The following is a 21,864-nucleotide window of genomic DNA, read 5'->3' on the forward strand; positions in this document are numbered from 1 at the left end:
TGGAGGTGGGTATGATCTAAGTCATATTGGGAGGCGAGGGTTCTTTGCCAGCCAGTTGGCTGAAACTCAAAAGGGTGAGGGACTTCAGAAAACCAAAGGATGGGAGGATTTCTTAATCCTTGCTGTTTTCCTGGCAAATAGGGCTCAGGTACAGCTTCACCTTGTGAGGGCTTAACAAGCAAATGCGTGTAAGCTGTGGCTCTGATTGTTACTTTAGGGGCTTTGACTTTGGCATCACATGGCAGTGATCACTGTGATCCATTGTAAGATGTATCATCATTTTTTTTTTTTTTACTGTGTATAAGTCAAACATGTTTGAAGGTTGATTCATCTTTCAAAACAGAACTCAGAGTTAGGTGGGAAAGGTGAGTCTAGAGAGACAGCCAAGGACAGGGTGAGGAGGAGCTTTGGGAGAACTTAGGCTCCAGAATGAGGGGTGTGATGCTGTCTTGGCTGAGAGCCTGAGTCTTGGGGCCAAACTCTCCGGATTTGGATGCAGATTTTACCTCTTACTGCCTCTGTGATCTTGAGTGAGTTACTTAGCCACAGTTTTCTTCCACTGTAAAATGATACTAATAGCATCTGCTTCCAAGGAATTTTGAGATTTAATACAAAAAAAGCACCCAGACTCGTGTCTGCAATGTAGAATTAGCTATGCCGACTACTAGAACTTTGCTTGCTGTTGTCTCCCTTTTCTACTTTTCTTGGCTAAGTGTTGCTCTCTGGGAGCACTATCACAAGACTGATGCACCCGTCTAGGAGTGACTCATTGGCCCAGTCGGGTTGGATTTAGGGGTATAAGGGTGGGTAAGGGCTCCACTTGATACTATATCTGCATAGCTTTTTAAGCAAGAGTGACTAGAGTCAAATGATCACATCAACTGGTGAGGTTTTGGAGGTTGGGGTGTGCGTCAAGTCCTTGCTGATGCCACCTTTTTTGCGAAACAAAGCTTGACTAAGGGTTTGTTTGCACTGTATAGTTCCAGGAAGGTTCCCTTTGCATCAGTATCTACCTGGTACCCCGACTGAAACTTGCACTACAGTCAAAGTGGGGAATTCGAGTGAAATGGGCAGGAAGAAACGCCAAGAGCCTAAATATGTCTGAGGCTTGGAATGCACACAAAGTCATAAAGCAAAACGTTCAGTATGTTTATCAAAATATATAGTGTGTTTCATGAAAATATGAAAATTCAAAGAAAAGCAGTATCTCAGCCTTCTCCTAAGGATGGACACATAAAAGGAGATTTTAAGATTCTTGTCTGATAGAGATTGTTCCAAACTTCATTAGCAATGCCAACTTGATTTGCTTCTAGTTGTCAGCCCCCAAGGGAGCTGGTGAACTATTCCAGAGCATAAGGTTTCTCATATTGCTGTGCAAGTGGCTGCTGGCTACAGACAAGGACCACTAGCGTGGTTCAAAGCCAGTTCTGTGTCCCATTTCACTCAAGAATGGCTCCACAGGGGTATGTTGCGTGGATTGAGAGGAGGTCGGCAGGGACTACCACTATCTTTTGAAATCATGCAAGCAAAATACCCATTCCATTCTTTCCCTATTATGGACATAAATTGCAAATTGTAGCCGGAAACATTAGGGTGAAATACACACACACACACACACACACACACACACACACACCCTGTCCCCCAGCTCCTGCAGCTGCATGGAGGACAAAGAGAAACACAGAAACTGAACGCCCACAGCAGAAATGTCCATAGAAAAATGCCCATTTCCAAATTAATTTGAGTAGCATCACCATTTGCTTTAGTGCCCTGTCAAGCCTTGCTTCCACGGGCAGAAATGTTTTACACAAATAGATTGTTAGTACTGCAGGGAGTTGAAGTTTACTCAATCACTCTGAGAGCCACGGTTTCACAGCGTTTGACCATGACCCAGGGTAAGAAATACACTTTCTATTATGACCCAGTGCACACATCCATAACAGAAGCAAGATATCTGTGATATAAAAACTCCCACCATGGCTCATTACTAGCTATCAGCCTGATGTCACTGAGCCACCAAACATGGAGTTGGGAAGAGATGCACACAAGCGGCTGGCAGCACACAATTGCTACCTATCTACAACAGCAACAACTTTAGTTGAGACAGCTGAACTAGTGTTGCAGAAAACACTTTGAAAAAAAACCTTTCAAATTTGCAAAATTTGTAAAACAAAGAAAAGCATCCATGTGCAGTACCTGGAGGTGCTCTTCACAAAATTTTCTGGTCTTTGGAAGCCTTTTTCTGGAAGGCTGAAAGGCTCCCTGGTTATTTAAACCTCTGTTGAGGTTGTTCCAAGAAAGATGATCCCTCTATTGTAAATCACCGCCTTCTCCAATTTTTCTCTGGTCCCACTTTGCTTCAGCCCAGATATTTTCTTTGGAAGCAGTTTTAACAAAGTCCAAAAAAAATAAGTTTGGTACGCTATAAAATGAAGAGCGTGTATGTGTGTGTTAAAATTCACATGACTCTAGGTATTCTGAACAATTGGTAATGGCCATTGGTAGTTTTTCCTCAGGCCTTAAAATTATTGTGCAAATAAAAGAATTATATTGCTGGGCAAAAACCACCCTAAAACTCAGTAGTATTCAAGAATAACTATTCATTTCTTACATCTGAGGGTTAGCTATGGAGACTATCTGCTCTTACCTGGCTACTCTTTTGTTTGTAGAGAAGCTGGGGGGCTTCACTCTAAGCTAGGTTTAGGGGGGCAGCTTTTCTCCACATGTCCCTCATCCATCTTGTGGTGTCACTGGACTAGACTGATAGAGACACTCCTTCGCATGGCAATGGCAATAGCTCAAAAGACAGGAGGAAATTTGAAACCCTTTGAAGGTGTCACTTTTGCCTCTTGTCTGTTAGCCACATCAAGTCACAGGGGCAAGGCCAGAGTTCGAGTTCTACCCACAGAGAGAGGGTGCTGCAAAATGACATGACAAGGGGTATGGTTCCAAGGAGAGGAAAATAATTAGGGCCTGTGGTAAGCTGAATAATGCATGCCAAAGATGTCACATCCTAATCTCTGAAACCTGCAAATATTACCCCATATGGTAAAAGGGACTTTTCAGATGTGATTAAAGTAAGGGTTTAAGATGGAGAGATGATCTTGGGTTTTTACATGGGTCCAGTATAACCAATGGGTCCTTCTAAGAGGGAAGCAGAAGATCAGAATTAGCAGAAGGATATGGGAAGCAGAAGGAGAAAAGGTGATGTGGTATGGGGCCATGTGCTGAGGACTGAGGACAGCCTCCAGAAGCAGGAAAAGGCAAGGAAACAGAATGTTCTCCAAAGCTTCCAGAAGGAATGCTGTCCTGCCAACACCTTGATTTTAGACTTCTGCCCTCTAAACTGAAAGGAATAAATTTATATTATTTTAAGCCACTAAGTTTGTGATAATTTTTTTTATAGTGGCAATTGAACACAAGTGGGGATTTGGGTATCTGAATGTTAGGTGCTGCTGTAACAAATGCTTAAAAATGCAGATGTGGCTTTGGAATTGAGAGCATGATATTGAGTTTGGAAGTTTGAAAAAGCCTTGAACAGACTGTTAGTAGAAATGTGGATGTTAAAAACTCTGACAGTGAGGGCTCAGGAGGAAATGAGGAACATGTTATGGGAAACAGGAAGAAAGGGGATTCTTGTCAGATAGTGGTGGAAAGGTTACCTAAATTATGGCCTATATTTGTGTGGAAATGATTGGTTAGTGATGAACTTGAATATTTAACTAGGAGATTTCTAAGTGAAGTGTTGAAGGTGCAATCTGCCTGAATCTTACTGTTTGTAGTAAAATACAAGAAGAAAGAGATACGTTGAGAAAAGAAATGTTAAACAAATGGAACCAAGAATTAATGATTTTGGAAATTCTCAGCCTATCCAAGCCACATAAAAGACCCAAACTAGGAGATTTGTCATCAAGAAAGAAAGCCTGAAGAGGTAGCTGAGTGTATGGCTGGATAATCTTTTGCTAGTGCCTGGGAAGAAATAAAATGTCATAGTATTCTTTTATGCAGAGAGCTCTTTGAAGAGATTAAGCATGTGACTCATGGATTTCCTCAGCCATATCATCAGCCTCTCCAGGAAGAATCTATAGAGGAACATTTTATCTAGTGGAGGGAATCTCTATAACATACATAGGAGACCCACAAGATTCCTGATGATGTGATATAAAAAATGTTGCCACCTTGCACAAACGTGGACACAGAGGGGACAACGTTGAAAGAGACTGCTGGGCTACCCAAATTCCAAAGGCAGAAAACAGGTGGATAAAAGTACTTTGGTAAAAACATGTTCTACTCTTTATGAGAAAGAAAGAATGACTCAGGATAAACTCTTGGCCTCAGGGATTTGAACCAAAAGCCACAGAGGTTTAATCCACAGACCTTGAAATAGTTTTCACAGGCACATTTCAAAATTGCTTGGCACAAGTGACTTCTTCTTTCCCTCTGTTTTATTACTTTTTGAGCGGGAATGTCTGTAACTGTTGTCCTGGGCCTGTCTTACATTATACTTGGGAGAGCTGATAAATTGTTTGCTGGCTTCACCAATCTATAGATGGGGAGGAATTTTGCCCGAGGATGGATCATACCCAGAGCCTCGCTCATTCTTTACATAGGTGAAGTAATTTGGGACTTTTGAACTGATAATATTGAGAGATATTTTGAACTTAGATTTGATGCTGTGATAGATTGAGAATTTGGGAGACATTGGAAAAGAATGTATTTTGATGTGGGATGGATGTGAACCTTTGGGGGCAGGAAGGTAGACTGTGGTAAGCTGAATAAGGATCCTCCAATATGTTCACTTCCTAATCTCTGAAACTTTTGGATGATTCTCTATATGGCAAAAGGATATTTGCACCTATGACTGTTAGGATCTTTAGATGAAGAAATCCTGTATTTTCTAGGTGGACACTAAATATAACCACAGGGTCCTTATAAGAAAGAAGCAAGAAGGTCAAAGCCAGGAGAAGGCAATAAGATAACATAAGCAAGGATTGGAGTGATGAAACAAGACGTCAAGGACTGCCAGAGCATCTGGAATCTAGAAGAATTAAGGGACAGATTCTCCCTCAGACCATCCAGAAGGAACCAACTCTGTTGGTTACTTGATTTTAGCTCCTCATTTTGGACTTCTGATCTCCTGAACTCCTATATTATTTTAAGCCACTACATTTGTGGTAATTTGTTACAGTAGCAATTGGAATATATAGGACCAATATAAGACAATTAATACAATCTTACATAGGAATAAGCCTACCTTCCCTGCTTTTATATACAATGCCATTTTAGGCATTAGAATTATTTTTAAAATGTATACAATTATTTTTAAGATACGTACTTTGTGAACATTTGACATTCTCAAATGTGACTTGACCTTATATTGAAACCAAGTCATCTTCCAAGAGAAGGCATCTTACTGTAAAGATGAAAGTGAGTAATAGGAATCTGAAATACAGAAATGTATAAGCAACTATAAACACAATTTAAAAAGTTAAAGTAAAAAAAAATGATACATAATGGAACAAAAATTATTAGTGTAGGAGCACTGAGAGTCCCTGAAAGGAATTTTGTAGTTCACGTGCTCCCTCCTCCCTCTTCATTGTTGCTGGTTGGAAGCCAGGATGTCTACCTCATAAAGGTTAAAGCACTGGGAAAAGAGCAAGGAGAAAATAGAGAGAGAAAAAGAGCTGGTGGCCTATGGAGCAAGATGCCCTGGAGTACTCTATGCTGTGATTAAAATAGATAGAATGAGAAAGGGATTTTTTTTCTTAATATATTGCTGTAAATGATATAAATGGATCCTTTTTAAAGTTTTCAGGAAAGACAATAGCAATATATGCAATATTTGGATTTCTTCTGGGTTTTGGAAGGAGGATACATAGTACATATCTGTCATGTTACTTTGGATCCTTCCTCAAGGGTTATTTTATACTTGAGGAATACTTTAGTTTGTAAGTGTTAGAAAAAGGAACCAACAATATCTTAACAGGTAGGGTTTTGTTTCCCTTATATAACAAGAAGCCTAGAGACAGATGGTTGTGGGCATGGTCCTTCAAGGACCCAGGCTCTTTTCATTTTAATGTACTGGTCATCTGAGTAGCTTTTACACTCCTGTTTATACCCTATGTTTGAATAATAGCTGTTACAGTTCCCAGCATCATGACCTTATTCAAAGGCAAGAAGTACAAAGTGGCCAAGGTGAGAACCTATCTCCTCTTACATCTGTATTAAAAGGAAACAATCTTTTTCAGCATCCCTCAGCACACTTTTCCTTAGATCTTGGCCAGAGCTGGTTGCCCCCAAATTCAGTATTGTAGACAGGAGAATGCAAGAATCTGGCTTTCCAGACTCTGAAGTGGCATGTAGCAAAGAAAATAGGACTAGGAATGGTTTTTGGATGGCTGTCCATTGGGGTTTGCTGCAAATGTCCAGTCTCTCTTTCATTCAAGGACTCCTGGTTGGCAGTCAGCAGATTTGGAAACTGAGTGATGGTTACAACTCTGAGTCATGAGGTCCAGCTTCCAGAGAAAAGCCACAGGACTGCTCTTCAAAAATGCTGGCATTCCCCCTCACCAGTGGGCTTCTCAGTGCTCAGGCAAGTTTGTGTCTTCTGGGCTATCTTGGAGAACTTTGTATTGGAATGCATAATTAAGTCACATGTGATAAATCTTTTATATCACTTCTCTAAGTTCTCAGATTGCTTTCTTTACATTATATCAAGGTATTTCCAGCATCACCCCTTTGTAATAAGAAGAACTTGTGCATAGATCTTAAAAGCCCAGATTCTAGAACCAACCTAACTGATTTGAATCTCAGCTTTCCCACTTAGAAGCTGCATGTGGGAAATTGTTGAACTTCCAAATGCCTCAGTTTCTACTTTTATAAGTAGGGATGATAATACATATCTCAAGCTTATTCTTAGGATTAAGTAACTTGATATATAATAGTATTTTAAAGAGTGCTTGGCACCTGGTAAGAGCTACATGAGTGCCTGCTGGCATTATTTATGCTGGTCCCCGTGAGTCTGGATTTTAGCACCAAGTGAGAAATGATTAATACTACCCAGAACTGCTCATGTGAACAGACGGAGTCTGGAATTTTGATAACTGCTTCCATATCAATAGATTCAGCTCAATCTAAAGCTGTGTTCTTCCTTCTTTAGTCTAGAATTCTTAGGATCTCTCACCACATGGAGTCCCCAGATTTTTGCTTTTGCAAGATAGCCAAATGTCAAACCTCTGTGTGATGGTTCAGTCTTTTTTGAGCTTTATCTTTTCCATTGGTTTCTTGAGGTGTGGAAAGAAACTACCTCATCATGGCCTCCATTTGGTAAGGGAAGCCAGAACAGAGCTTGAGGGCCATGGGGTACATTCAGTCATCTGGATTTTCTCATGTCTCCCCATCTAGTCCTCAGAGTCCTCCTTTGTTCTAATCAATGTCCTTGCTTTCAAGTAGGAGAGTATTTAGGCTGTGCATTTAAGTGATTTTATAAGTCAGTGACCTACAAGATCAAATTTTGGTTTTAGTTTTTTATCTATCTTGACCTCTAGCTGCTAGAAAAAAAGAAATGTTGTTATTGTTGTTTTTTGTTTGTTTGTTTGACTGTCTTAAAAATCATAGAAAAATCCCTGGTATATGTCCTTTGAGCTGAGAATTTAGGAATTAGCGTCGAGAAGCTAGGAGTTACAGCTCATCATTCTCTTTCTTTAAGCTGTCCAACTCCATAAAACAAGACAAACAAAACCACCTTACTCCTGCAGTCCTTATATTCCTCAGCTGCTACTTGGTTTCCCCAAAATTGATTTCAGTGGGTACTTTGTTCTAGGTGAGCACAGTGTTAATTAAATTAAACTCCTTTGCTGCTCTATGCCATAAGCTGCCTGCATGAAAACTCTTTAAACCAATTGGATTTTCAACCCTCAGTCCCTACTCAAGCCAGATAACCCATCCTTCCGTTTTCCTGATGGTTTGCATCTGTTTGTTCTAATGTTTGTGTTAGGCCACTTAACTATAAGCAACAGAAAGCTACTGTACTTGATTTAAGGAGAAAAGTAATTTATCTAAAGGAAAGCTTAGAGTCAGGCTCAGAGGCACATGCATTTAGAAACAACTCCTCACATCATGTCATAAACCTGGTAAGGTGAAGACACTGCCACCTCTATCACCATGTAGACATATTACCTTCTAGCATCAACATCACAGTCAGTCACTGGTACCACTGCCAGCAGTACCATCCTAAAAATTTGATCAACCACCTTTACTGTTGGAGGCTTTACCTTCCACTGGAATTACATTGCATAGTTCCCAAGCTGTTAAAGATAGTTCAGGTCCCCAGCAGGGAAAACTATGTATGTATGTGTGTATATATATATATATATATATACACACACACATATATATAAATAACTATACTATATATAACTATATATATAATATATAACTATATATGTACTATATATAATATATATATAACTATATATACTAAATATATATAACCATATATACTATGTATAATATATATAACTATATATAACTATATACATACTATATATAATATATAGGTAACTATATATGTACTATATATATAGTATGTAATATATACATATTTTGTATTTTACAGAGACATGCTTCAAGACTGAATCACATGGTCCCAGCCTTATAAAGTGTACACACACAATTGTTATTTTGTTGCTTGTAATTTTCATACAATTTGAATAGGTTAAGAAATGTGGTTTGTATTTAAATATCTTAACTTATTTTTAAATACCTTAATATCTTTAATTTAAATACCTTAAATATCTCTTTTAGTTTTTAGTGTACTTTTCAGAGTGATTTCTGCCCTGATCTTCATGTCTTCCTGGTTTCCTGCGGATGGGCAGCATAGTGTAATGGAAAGACTGTGGGCTCTGGAGGTGGGAAAACTGGATTCAATCCTGACTCTGGCCCTAACCTATAGTGCCTATTGATGGGCATATTACTTAACTTTTCCAAGACTTGGTGCCTTTTTCTGTAAAATGAGTATAGTAAATATGCTCCATGGGTTGTTACGAGAATCAGTATAATTCACATAGAGCTTAGTAAGAGATGCTGAGAAACAATGGACTTGCTTGGGTGGACAGAGTTGTATTTTCTACATTTGTAATTGGGGAATTATCTGAAGTATGTTACATGGAACAAATATATGGGAAGAAGTAGAACAGACTTAGCAATACCAAAAGACACTGTTGCATTGTTGTGAAGTGATCCAAATATCTTCCCTTTTTTAACCTAACATCCCTTGTTCACAAGTAGTGGAAATGCTAAAAATCATCAAGAAAGCATGACCTTGACCATCCACAGCCAAGGTTTTCACTATTGAAGTCCTACAGTGTTATTTTCTTCTTCTCTAAGTTTGTAATGAATTCTCTCTTGAGAGGGCATGATGAAATATACAACTCCATCCTAGTAAACATCTTTATGTCTAAAAGCAATGTTCTTTAGTAATTATTAATGTAAATTATAATCCTAACTCTGTAAGAAAAACAACTGAGATAGTATTAATTTCCTTCAAAGGCATTTTAAGTATATTACTTATACAAATAACTAGAATATGTATACTATAAATATATTTGTATCATATAAATACACATAATGTGTGTACATATGAATATATGTACACACTTTCTCTATATACACATACATTTTTAAACTAGATCCTGAAGTAATAACCATATGTAATGTTCTCTGTAGCAGTGGGTCTGCGATGTTTAAATGATCGATGTCTTTCAGAAATCTCTAGGCACCAGGTGGTACAGTTATTAACCACCCGCTGGAACTTGGCTTTGAAGCAAATCTATTAGGGTTAGGATCTGTACCATCCATAATCAAAGCACAGTAAGTCTTGGCCGCCAGATGTCACTATTCTTCTATTTCCCTCCCGGTGCCCTAAGAGCTGTGAGACCTTATTTTCTGACAAGGGACTGGGGAAAATGCGTGCCTCCCAACATCCCTGGGATTTCACCAAAAGGTCTTATTAAGAGGAATAATCCTGCCCATGCTGATTTCCTTGGGGCTCTCGAATATCACCTGGACAGTTTCTGACAGCTGAGGATCCAAGTGGCTGAAAATTTGGGGGCTCATCTGGTCAAAAAAATGTTAGAGCCATTTCCTTGAGCTTAAAGTTAAAGGTAGGACTGACCTCATGCGCCTTGAGCCAAGAACTAGCCCAATGTAGGAGAGGCCATGAGGTGTGTTCTACTAAGATCCTGCAGTCAGGAGACCTCCCTAACCCTTAGATGGCCCTGAGAGCTCACTTACAAAAGGAGAAAGTTGGGCTAAGTCAATTCTAGGGTCTAAAAATTCCATGAGCCTCAGTTTTTAAGCACCTCTGTTGAGGAGCATGGGCTGCAGAGTGGGGTGATCTAAATTCAAGATAGAAGACTCCAGGGAGGAGAGTGAAATAGGGGTGGAGAAATCCCACAGGGAAGGGAAGGGGAAGTTGAGCATAATTGTCATACAGGAATCTGATATAGGACTGGTTACAGGGCCTAAAAGGTGCTGGGGTGACGAACCTTGTCGTCCTGACTTTTAGGTGATCTAGCAGGCCACTCCCCCTCCACTCCAGATCCTACTTAATGATCTGTAGTGCTCAGTGATGTGCCTGTACCACTGTCTCTCCCGGGGCTTGGTTGGATTTAACATGTCGTGTCAGTCAATGTTTGTGGTACCTTCAGGGCATGGGATGTGTTTTATTTCACTTTGAATTTATAATAGTACAATGTTCAGCTAGCTCATTCAGAGTGTTCATAGAAGCCTGCGGTGGGAGGAAGAAAAAGGAAGAGAAATGGAATTCACTTATTGAGCGCCTACTATATGCCAAGAATACCTAAAAGTACTTTACATGTGCCTTTTTTTTTCATCTTCAGAAGAGGCTCCTGGGGCAGCATATGCATGAGGCTCAAACGTAAAGAGGCTGAATTCATATGGTTAAGTGACTCATCCAAGGTCACGAAAATTAAGTGGCGGACTCACATGGCTATGTATCCATTCTCTGAAGAAGGAAACTGAAACTCTGCACTTATTAAAGATGCGCGCATCTGTAAAAGGGTGAAACCCCAGTCTTGCCTCACTGGGCCTCATGGCTAGAAGCCCCCCCCCCCCCCCCCGTGCTTCGAGGCCCCTGGACTGCACCCCTCTGGAGGATGCTTCGTCGTATGAGCACTGGCACGCCCCCCACCCCCCCGACCTAGCTGGAATATTATTTATGGCCGCGATTAACCTGTCTCCCTTGCTGCTGTCTCCCCCCGGGCTGCGGAATTGAAAGGTTGCTGGAAGTCCTCTCCGACGGGGTTGAGACTTTGCAGACGGCCCCTGAGGCTGGGGCGTTCCGAATTGGCTGAGCGCTGCGCCTGGGAGGGCGGGGAGTTTGCCGAGCGTCCCCGGCCAGAATCCCGGCCTCCCAGAGCCGCGAGCCCGGCAGCCGGGAGAAGAAGTTGGGGACGTTGGGCTCGGGGGCGTCGGAAGAAATTGCGGGCAGGCCCCCCCGCGCCCCCCGCCCCCGGCCCCGCCGAGCCCGCGGAGCGTCGCCGCCGCGTCCGGGCTGGAGCGGGCGGACGTGCGCGGCCCCGCCAGGGCTGGGAGTTTGCAGACCGTCCCTGCCGCGGCCCGCTCGGCGGCGGCCCTGCGGCTCCCGCGGCGGCGGCGGCGGCGGCGGCCCCGGGGCGCGATCCAGCCCAGGTAGCCGCGCCGCAGGCTCCGGGCGCCCGAGCCCGAGCCCGTGCCCCGCCGCGTCCCGGGCCCCGCGGGGTGGGCGGCCGGCGGGCGCTCCTGCTGCGGCGGCCGCTGTGCAACCAGGAGGTGAGAGCCGCGGGTCGGGGCGACCGCGTCGGGCTCGCCATCCCCGCGGGGAGATGCGCGCGGAGGGGACCGCGGGCGGGGGGCGCGGGCGGGGGCGCGGGCGGGGGCGCGGGCGGGGGCGGGGGCGCCTGCACCCGGGGCGGCGCGGCCGGGGCTGCCGGGGCTGCGGCCGCCCTGCGGGACCCGGGGCGCCGCGGGGGGCGCGCCCTGACGCCCACCTGCCCGGGGCAGCCGCCCCCGGGGAGGACCGCAGGCCCCCGAGGCCCGGGGGGGCGCTCGCGTGTGGGCTTTTCACCGGACGGTCCGGAGGAGGCTCGGCTGGCGCGGGCGGGGGCGGGGGCCGAGCGGCGGGGGAGAGGGGCGCTCGGCCGCGGAGGGGCCCGGCGGGGAGGCGCTGCGGGCGGGCCGGGCTGGGGTCCCCGCGCCCCGGGCGCGCAGGGCGGGCTCGGCCGCGGGCCGGCGGGAGGGAGAGGACGGGAGGCTGGCCCCGGGCCCAGGAGAGGAGGGATGCGGCGGGCGGCGCTCGGGGCTGCGGACCAGGGAGGCTCGCGGCGGCCCCCGCCCCCGGGGACGGCCGTGGGCCCGCGATCGCGCGGGGGCCCCGGGGCCGCCGGCCGGGGAGGCTGCGGGGAGCCGAGCCCACAGCCGCGCGCTCTCCCCGAGAGCATGCTCAGTGCGGCCCTGGGAACTTCCTGCCGAGTCGCGAGCCGCCCCGGCCCCCCGCCCCCTGCGGGCCCCCCGACCCCCCCCCGGCCCCCCGACCCCTCCAGGCCCCTCCCGGCCCGCGGGTGCGGAGTTGGGGCGGCGGGGCGCGGGGGGGCGGGGGAGGCGGGGGTGCGGGGGGGGGGCGCGGCGCCCGCCCTCTTGCCCCGCGGGCCCTGGCGCCCCCCGCCCCCGCGGCCGGGTCCGAGGCCGGGTGGGAGGCGGGTCCGAGGCCGGGCGGGGCGCGGGGGCGGGGGGCGCCGGGGGCGGGGGGCGCCGGGGACGCCGCGCACACCCGCGGGCGCACACAAAGCCGGGCTCGCAGCTCCCGCGCGGGCGGGGGCGGAGGGGCGCGCGCGGTCCGGCCGCGTCGGGGGCAGCGGCGAGGAGTCGGGGGAACCGGGCGGGGCGGCGCTTCCCCGAGACGCGGGGTCGAGGCCCGGGGCCAGGCAGGTCCTCCAGACCCGTTGGCACCCGGCTCGGCGGCCCGGTTAGGGAGGCTGGGTGCTTAGGGCGCCGCGAAGTTGCGCAGGGAAAGCCGAGGCTTGTGTGGGCTCCGGGTGGGATGACAGCGGCGCACACTCGAGTGGGAGCCCCAAGGATCCCGTCCTGAAGAGAGGCCAGTGGGGAGTTGGGCCCCCCCACCTCCCCGTGTCCGTTGTCAGGCCCCGAGGGGCTTGCTTGGTGTAGACTCTGAGAGCATCCCCGCTCCACCCGCAGCCGCCGCCAGCTGTGGCCCCCGCACCGCACCTTGAGCCTTGATCAGGATCAGAACCACCTCGTTTTTGATTCAAGAAATCAAAAGGCAGTTTTCCATGACAGGCAAACCCATCACAGATCTTGATAAGTGAATTTTCACACACACACACACACACACCCCCACCGCCTCCCCACTTCTTCTTTCCTACAAATCCTTTTTGTTGTTATGTTATTGTTCAGGGCTGAGATGAGCGGCCTTAACTTTGTTTGGCACTGTTGGGGTTAGGGCGCAGCTCCGTTTTCTAGAGGCCTTTTTAGTTTTCTCCACTTACCAACTTGCTGCCTGGGCAGCCAGAGTCCAGTGGAGGCGTCCTGAAAAAACAAAGTGACAGAGGGAAGGACCCCTTTTTACCCCTCTTAGGAGCTGGGAGGAAAGGAGAAGGGAGCTCCGGGGCCTACACCTGACTCTGGCAGAGCTGGGTGCCAGAACTTAAGGTCTAGGCTCCACCTTTGTTCCAGCTTGCCTGGGTTTGGATCACTTAGGGCCGGGGTCACTAGGCGAAGGGAGTCTGCAGTCCCGGTTTGGTTTGCGGCCTTGCGGGGTTTGCATCAACACAGGCAGCTGCCGCAGGGTGGTGTTAGGGTGGACTGGGGTGGCAGGAGGGCTGGGGGCCGCTGCCGGGATCTGCCAGGGGCATTTGTGCGCTCCAGCCCTGCTGCCGAGTAGCTCATGGGCTTTTTGATCTCAGCAGTGCCCATTTCAAGTGCTTTGTGTTTGAAGTGTGGATACAGTACATACATATATTCACACGTATGTATGTATATATACGTTTTTATAAAGAAGTATGCGCATATGTGATGTTCTTGGGTAGCATCTTGGAGCTGGAAAGGACCTCAGGAGATCATAGGAATTCGAATTTTCTCCCTTCCCATTCAGTTTTCTCAGTTTAAAAATAACTAAAGCAGCCTTCTGCCCAGCTGGCCTCCGAAAGCGTGGAAATGCCAGAGTCTCCCTATGATTCTAGCCTGGGGGAGGCCTTTGGCTCCTTCCCTGAGAAGTGTGGCTCCTCACAATCCTTTTAACACTACCTTTCCAAATGCTCCATGTGGCTTGGGATCTAAGTCATTGCAGGGTCACCCTCAGGTTGATTTTGGCAGGAGACACACTGTGACCGGTGCACCCTGCAGAGATGTCCAGAAAACTGCATAGAGCAGTCATCATAAGACTTGCATTGGGAAGTTCATGTCCTTTCTCACACAGTGGTCATCCAGACAGCCAGTTGCCCTGTTCCTCCCCAAGAGATATAAAAAGTGGCGGGGACTCATTTTATTCCTTCCTTCTTGTGTGTCTTGGCCTCGTGGCTCTAGAAAGGTGGGGTGGTGATGGTGGTGGCAGCGGGGATTTCTGTGTTGATATCGTTATAGTGAATCTCAGGAAAGCATATACTGTCAGGAGCTTTGGCCCCGGGGGTTTGTTGTGGTGTATGCCAAAGTTTGAAAAAGGGTCCTTGTGGCAGATGGAGGGTTGACAGATAGCTTTGGCTGACAGAAGATCTATGTGTTCCAGAATCCAGGTATTTTAAAAAAAGAGAAGAAATAATTTTACATTTGGGGGAAGGATACCTTGTGGGGGAGGGTTGAAAGGTTTGGGTCACAAGTAAATTGGGTGCTTGTCAGCGCAAGTTTTACTAGTGTGCCTTTAAAGTTCCTAAGTGCTTTGAGGCATAGAGTCACTCTTAATAACCAGAAGATGGTTGTACTTTTTGATGTGTTGGAAATTGAGTAAAGATCTCCCCAACCCTTCTTAAAGTTTCTAATCTAAGTCCTCTCCCATACTATGTGGCATCTTGTTTCAACATCAAAAGTCTGAACACCATGTGACCTCTCTGCCAGCTGCGGGTGTGTTCATTGAGTGTTTGGCAGCCACCACGAGCCATACCCTGTGCCGGTGCTGAGGATAAAGATGTCCTTCTTCAAAATTACCTTTTGAACTTTTAATTTATCTGACCTTCTCTCTCAGTGTGTTGATGCAAGCTAATAGCTCTTGGAAGGTCGCCAAGGTGGGTCCCAGGAGCCTTGATACTCTAACCATGTCCTCTCAGCTGGAAGCGTGGGCACTTGAGCTCTGTTTGCCTACTTGGGCTATTTTATTTGTTTGTTTTTTCAGTGCTACAGTCAAATTCATGTTTCCCCGGCTTTGTCACATCTGGAAAGCTGGAAAGCTATGTGTGCATGAGAGGGGTTGGAAGGATCACTGGATCACTTCAAAATCCCAGCACTCTCTTATCTGAACACATAACCTTCTGGAAAGAGAACAGGAGCCTTCCTGTCAAGGCCTTTTGTACGGCCTGAGAAATCTAGACAGGCAGGGGGGATAAGCTGTCCTGGCTGGCTTTAGGGGAGTTCTCTCTGTGAACTGCACTACCCCCCACTGCCATGTTTGTATTGAGGCCTGCTGGACCTTGGCCCCGGTTGGGGTGGTTATAGGGGATGGCTAAGAGTATTTCTCTACACTGTTGCCCATGAACTTAGGAGTGGGGTATATCCAAGTACTTCACTACTTGTACGAGTTAGATACTGGTGTTTGCATTTGATTTATTAAAAAAAAAAAAAAAAAGCCAGCACTTCAAGGTTACCCCTAGATTAGAATAACAGCCTCTCTTTTGCATCCCTCTGTGATTTTTTGTGGCTGGCCCTGGAGGAAATGTGTGCCGCCCACCCACTCCTGTCTCAGCTGCACTCCTTAGTGTTGTAGTTCTGAGCACAGACAGCTTATAAGTCCTGTCACGCCGGTAAGATGCTTTTCATAAGTATCCTACACAGAACAGTCTTCCACTATAAAAATGTTGGATCTCTTTCACGGCTCCGTCCACCCATGGGAATGTGTTGTGTTGGCAATCGTGACAGATATTATGTGTCCTTGTGGAGAATGTCAAGAACTGGGCAGGACAATGGAGATGGGGTGGAAAGATTTACCTTCTATAATTGACATGATTGCAAATGCTTCCTTCCTGTTAACTTTTCCATTCCCTACCATGGTAAGGTGGACACTGGTCATTACCAGTTTGTATCTTGGGACTCGGAGGTGTTTGCGAGGTTGTGAAACTGTGTGGTCACCCACAGCTAGCAAGTGGCAGGGCGAGGATGTGAACCCAGGTGGTCTAGGTCCAGAGTCCACACTAGCTGGGTTATGCTTAGTGGAAGCTAGCAGGCTCACCCTGAAGCAGCCAGCACTTTCTTTCCAACCAAAGCCAAGAGGCACCTTAGCCACTCAGGGGTTGATAAGTGGCTCAGGGAGATCCTTCCAGATTCCTTCTCTTTCTAGCCAAGGGCCTGGGTGTGCAGAGAGCGAGAAGGGCTTCCTTGAAGTCTCTTCAATCAGTGAGCAGCAGTGACGGAGCCGGATTTTCAGGTCTGACCCTTGGTCCCACAGGAACAATCGATAACAAATGATAACAGTTCTGTGTCTCCTTTGTCTAGAGACATGATTCAGGAAGCAAATGCGCTGGTCATTTGGCATCTCTCCCTCCTCCTCCTAGAACTTCCTCTGCCTGGGAGCTCGCATCCAACCTCCCCTTAGAATCTGGTGGGGATCCACTTCTTTTCTCCATCCCCAAACAGGAGAATCTGAGCGACTACGTTAATGCCTTTAAGTGACGTGTCCCCTTCCTCATGTCCTTAAATTTGACATCTTAAGAATACAGTCTGGGTTGGATTTTCCATTTCACTCTTAAGTTTTCTCTCTTTCTCTTTGTGTCTTTCTGTTTCAGTAAGTGTGCATGTGTGGGTGGGTGCGTGTGTATGTGTGCATGTGTGTGTGTGTGTGTAGGCTCCTGGCCTTGCTCAGCATCGATTTCCGCTCTACAGGAGCGTGGGGTCAGTAAGGGGTGACCTGGCGGAGGCCTCGGGGCTATTTCTTCACAGTTCCAATAAAGGGCCAGTGAGGACATCCCCACAGTGACAATCCCCACATCAGGTCCCCACATCCCCAGTGTCTGTGGGATCCTGGAAAGATTGCAGAAGATACTCCTCTGACCACGGGGATCACTGCGCTCCGTGGGATCTTCCAGCTGGGTGTTACAGCAAGCACCATTTCCTTTTATTTTATTCCTTACCCACTACCAGGATGGCATCGGGCCTCCTAGGGCGCCTGCCTGTTCCTGATTCTGAACATTTCTGGTTAACAGCCCCTCGCTGCTCACAGAGTGTAAAGTCTGGTCCTAGTGAGGGCCCACACCGAAGAGTTCAGTTCAGTTGGGAGGCAGTATGCGAACGAAGAACACATTAATTCAGCCCATGTGACCACGTTGGGCCTCAGTTCTTATGTTGAAAAGTAAGAGGGGATTGAATGAGCTCCAAAGTTCTGTTCAGTCCTAACGTTGTATAATCCTCTACATATGGCGAAGGAGGTGTGGAATAAAGAAAGAAGATTCCCTTACTGAATAAAAAAAGATTGAGGAGAAGCTCAAGTTGTTTTTGCTTTTGCTGGTAGGCTCCCTTCGGCAGACAGTTGAAATGCTTACCTAAGAAGAACCAACCCTTTATTATCACGATTCTTTAGGGATGTTTATTCTTGTATATTTAGAAGTAAAAAGCCTTGGTCCTTCTCAGCCTAAAAATAACCCGCTTCCCCTTGTGAAGCTGTGTCTTCCTTTGGGGAGTGGAGATCCTGAGAGCAGAAGATGACCAGGCCCCGGAGTAGCGTGGTGCCGTGGCCCGGTGCCCGGGGAATGTGGTCGCGGATTTACCCTGCCACGAACTGGGCCACGGTCTGTGTACACACCTTCGTGACCGCTTCCCTGCGAAACAACTTCGTCGAAAGAACAGGGAGTTTGATATCAATCTCCTTGCAGCTGCTTTTTTTTTTTTCTTCCTTAACCATCTGTTATTTTCAATTCCGATTTTTTTTTATTTACTAGCGCTCATGCCAATGAGTTTTCTAAATGACCGACTCTTTCTCTTACGCATCTTGTTTGGGAGAGCACTGTCTCTGCCTCATGCTAAGTATGATGTTCCTGCGTTCCTTCAGCACGTTTCTTAGTGTTTTTCTAATGTGCTTCTTTGGGATCAACCTCACCCCCATCTCCTGTAATTTTTCAGAGCCACCGGGGTTAGAGGCAGCACTAAGTGGGGATTTGGAGAGGGAGGGTCTCCAGAGGTGACGTTATATGGGTGATCATTCATCATCCATTATTTAGGACATAACAGATGTAATTCTCTCGTGGCTGAATGTTAATCATTGTTCTTCTGTAGATTCACCATTCCTTATGCTTTTTCCCCCCCTTCCTGTATTTGCTTTTCTGATGTCCAATAAACTTCAGAAAGGCCCAGTTTTTTCCTAGGTCAGTAAAAAAAAAAAAAAAAAACCAATACATCTGACCCGAGGGACTTCTCAGAAAGGAGTGTAGAGCTCTAGAAAGCATGTGGAAGCTCCATCGCCTGGCACAGAGCCTGTGCACATGGCCAGTCACACGATCAGCGGTACAGCAAGGGCATCATGGGTAAAGTCCCACCCTGGCAGGCTGGCCTCTGCACATAGCTGGCTGTCTTCACGCAGGCCAATTCAATGTTCTAGGATTCCGGTTCCTCATGTGTCAAATGAGGCATCTCTTAGCTTCTCCTACATCTGTGGGATTCTTCTAGTGTGCCTTCTTGGCTGAGTTCAGCCTGCTTATCTAACTCTGCTTTCTTTAATCTGCCCTTCATGTGCTTAAGTATTTTTCTAGTTGTGAGGGCCTGTTTGGTTGTGCTTGTTTATGGTTCTGTCATTTAAATTAATCAGTGGACTTTGTATAGATATCTTTTTCTCCCTTACTGAGAGCATGATTCATGGGCTTATGAACCCAACAAGTTGGGACTCTGTGTGAAATGGTGTGTGTGTGTGTGTGTGTGTGTGTGTGTGTCCGTGTCTATATACCACTAGGCCATATTGCCTTGTTGTCATATTATCTACAAAAGGAAGTGGGAGTGAGCCAATTAGAGCTGCAGATCTGGTGTAGCCATCAGTTAAAAGAAGTCTCTAGAAAGTTTATGTGGAAAGATTTTGTTAATATGGCTTTTCTGTAGCACATGCTTGTCAGAGTTCTAGCTACAGACGTCTTTGAAGATTGTATGGATGTAATTTTATTGCACTTTCCTAAGACTGCATAAAGTGTTTTCCATGATGAGTTGCTTATTCTATCATAATGCCTTTTCTCTAATTGCCCCTATAACCCAGAATCAGATGCAGCTTTCCATTTTGGATGCCATGCCTCATAGTGTTCTCCGAGTTTTAGTTTCTTTCTCCCACTCCAGTGGCTTCCAGAGAGACTTTCCTGTTTGCTTCTTCTCAGCCTTCAATATAAAGATTACAAGATTATATACTCCTGTTACTGCTGTGACAAATAACCATAAATTTAGTGGCTTAAAGCAATACATATTTATTGTTTTATAATTCTGTGGGTCAGAGATGTAACACAGGCCACTCTGGCTAAGATCAAATGTCCGCTCCTTCTGGAAGCTCTAGGGAAGAATCCGATTCCATGCCTTTTTCAGCTTCTAGAGACGGCCCACATTCCTAAGAGTGTGCCCCTTCTTCCACCGTCCAAACTGGTAATGCTGAGCTGAGTTCTTGTCCCTCTGCCATCAACCTGGCCCCCTGACTGCAGCTGAGAAAGGTTCTCTGATATCAAGGATCTATGTGATCAGATTGGGCCCACCCGGATAATCCAGGATGATCTCCTCATCTCAAGGTCCTTAATGTAATCCTGTGTATCCTGTAAGGTAACGTATTCACAGGTTCCAGGGATTAGGACATGAACATCACTGGGGCCATTTTTCTTTGCTCAAAACTCTTTGGAAAGAAATGTTTCTTTACTCTTTATGTAGAACTCTACCTTACTGTCTTGGAGCTTTAGTGTCATATAGGACGTTGGCCTGGCCCTCATCGTTTTTGAATATATTAAAATGAACTGTTTGCAAAATGGTATTTAGGATTTGAGTCCTGCTGTGGTGGGACATTGAGCTGTGCACGTTTACGTGTTCGGCCTGATGCAGTCCTCAGCGGACCTCCTGCAGTAAGGAAACCGAGGTGCAGAGGGAACTTGCCCAGGGTCGTGAAGCCAGAAGTGCCAGAGACAGGATATAAGAGTGGATCTCACTGATGCCAAAGCCTGGTTTCTTTTCACTTTCTGCCTCAGATGTGATAATGGAAAAACAAAATGAGAAATGGTAATGGGGAAATGTAAAATAATGTCAAATCTCTCTGCTTCTGCCAAGGTGATGACAAACAATAACTGTGGCCTGTAGTAAACTGATTGCACTAATGGCCGCAATTAATGGCCTCCCTGCATCTACACTTTTTGCCTTATAACTTTATAGTCTCCCTCTGTCACCTCCCCCACCGCTGGGATTGGCCCGTGTGACACTTTGGCTAGTGGGATATTAGCAAATTCCCGTAAACAGAGTTTAAGAGAGGCTGTGTGTTTCCAGTTGCCTTTTGCACAGCTGGGCTTGCTGTCTCAGATCCCTGCCACTGCCATGAGAATGCGCCCAGGCTAGCCTAATGGAGAGCTCTGAGAGACACATGGGGATGAGCCAAGTTGTGTCAGCCGAGGCCACCCTAGACCAGCCAGCCTCCTGCTGAACTCTTGGGTGTGCAAGTCTCCTGAGCGTATCTTGCCAAGATCAGTTAAGCCTGTCCTAGATCATCAGAACCACCCAGCAAACCTATGGAGTTGTAGAAACAATTGATGATTGTTGTTTTAAGCCACTGAGTCCTGGGGAGGTTTGTTACGTGGCGACTACTAACTGTTACACACCTCATATCAGGTGTTTGAATAGCATAATAAGTATTTTTAGTGTCCTTTTGAGATCATTTTGGACTGCTCATGTAACTAGTTCATATTCTCTTTAAAAATTTAATGCATTTTGGGGCACCTGGGGTAGCTCAGTCTGTTGAGTGTCTTCCTTCATATCAGGTCATGATCCCAGAATCCTGGGATGGAGCCCTGCATTGGGCTCCGCCTCCTTCTTTCTCTTGTGTGCTCTCTCAAGTAAATAAATAAAATCTTAAAAAAAGAATTTAATGCATTTTAAAGTACTCTTTTAAGGTTATACTGTAAGCTCAAGAATTTGCCCATTGTACCCTTTTTTCTTTCTTTTCTTTTTTTTTTTTAAATATGAATGTCTTTTAAATTCTTATCAGTTTAAGTCCAAAGCAGACTTGCTTTTTCTCCTCAAACTATTTGTTACTTCTAGCACCATGGCTTTGACCCCAAGGTACAGCAAGAAATACATATTAACTCTTTAACTCACATATAAATGTATATAATGGCAAGAGTTTCAAGACACAGGGTCTACCCCTCTGCCTCTGATGCCCTCAGATGCTTTCCCTTCTGTTTCATTGACTTAAAAAATGCTGGTCAGGAGTCAGCACTATGGCCTGCTGCTTATTTCATAAAGTTTTATTAGAACCAGCCACTCCTGTTTGTTCATGGATTGCTTATGGCTGCTTTTAAGCTCCCATGGCAGAGTTGGGTAGTTTAGGCCTGCAAAGGCTAAAGTGTTCACACCTGGCTTTTGAAGAAAAAGTTTTCTGACTGCTGTACTGAACTGATTCCATAACCTATCACTTAGTTGCGACCCTCCATT

General features: G+C 46.2%; 1 protein-coding gene across 1 annotated transcript in view; it reads left to right on the forward strand.

Moving 5' to 3' along the window:
• The first annotated feature begins 11,779 nt into the window (after window positions 1–11,779).
• MGAT5 (alpha-1,6-mannosylglycoprotein 6-beta-N-acetylglucosaminyltransferase) overlaps window positions 11,780–21,864 on the forward strand; it is a 338,877-nt gene continuing 328,792 nt past the window's right edge. Inside the window, exon 1 of the mRNA XM_038565049.1 lies at window positions 11,780–11,832. The gene's annotated coding sequence lies outside the window, so the exon portion shown is untranslated. The remainder of the gene's footprint in view (window positions 11,833–21,864) is intronic.

The sequence above is a fragment of the Canis lupus genome, chromosome 19 (genome assembly GCF_011100685.1).
Source record: "Canis lupus familiaris isolate Mischka breed German Shepherd chromosome 19, alternate assembly UU_Cfam_GSD_1.0, whole genome shotgun sequence".
In the NCBI taxonomy this organism is placed as follows: Eukaryota; Metazoa; Chordata; class Mammalia; order Carnivora; family Canidae; genus Canis; species Canis lupus.